Below are 894 nucleotides of genomic sequence, written 5' to 3' on the forward strand. Positions count from 1 at the left end.
AACATTAAGTTGTGGAAGACAAATCATAGCATAAACGTGATGATACTTTAACATTGCACTTATTAAATAAAGATAACTTCATCAATTCAAATTCTTCTTACCATACCCTCTAAGAAAACTTAAAAAAAAAATATTAAATGAAATTGGGCAATAAACACTTTTTAATGTATAAAAGCTCAGTAATTAATTTTTTTTAATAAGTAAAATATTTTATTAATTAAAAAAATTAATTATTAATAATTAATCTCAAAAAACATAGCATGAGAAGATCTTCTGGAACTAAAAGTTTATAACAGTATTATCATAAATATTTAGCATAATATGAATGTTGTTAATTATTATTTCAATATTAAATTTTTAAAAAGAAAAATTTATTCAGTACAATGGTTTGTCTACACAATATATATATTTTGATTATTGATTATGATGGGATTCCCACGAGACTCAATAATCAATTATCTTAATAAAATTGTTGTATTATAATTAGTATATTTTAAAATTTTTCAAAAAAAAGAGTCCAACCTGATCAAAAAGAAAAAAAAAAACCATTTTATATACAATTTGCCATTCAAATTGAATTCAACTTCTGTATTTGTCAAAACAAACAATGATTTCAACTTCACCAATTCATATAATTAAAATAAAATAAAAAAAACTTTTAGTTGAAATCAACCAATTCCTCAAATATATTGAATAATAATATATATTATTATTTAAAATATTTTAAAAATTGCTTGATATATATATATATATATATATATATATATATAAGATTTTCATATGAGTTCTCATGTTATATTTATATTATTGGTGCTTTCACGTGACGCTTACTATATATAAATTGATTTTTTATAATTAATAATTATTATATTTAATTTTCTTTTGTACTTTTAT

The sequence above is a fragment of the Hevea brasiliensis genome, chromosome 8 (assembly GCF_030052815.1).
Source record: "Hevea brasiliensis isolate MT/VB/25A 57/8 chromosome 8, ASM3005281v1, whole genome shotgun sequence".
Lineage (NCBI taxonomy): Eukaryota > Viridiplantae > Streptophyta > Magnoliopsida > Malpighiales > Euphorbiaceae > Hevea > Hevea brasiliensis.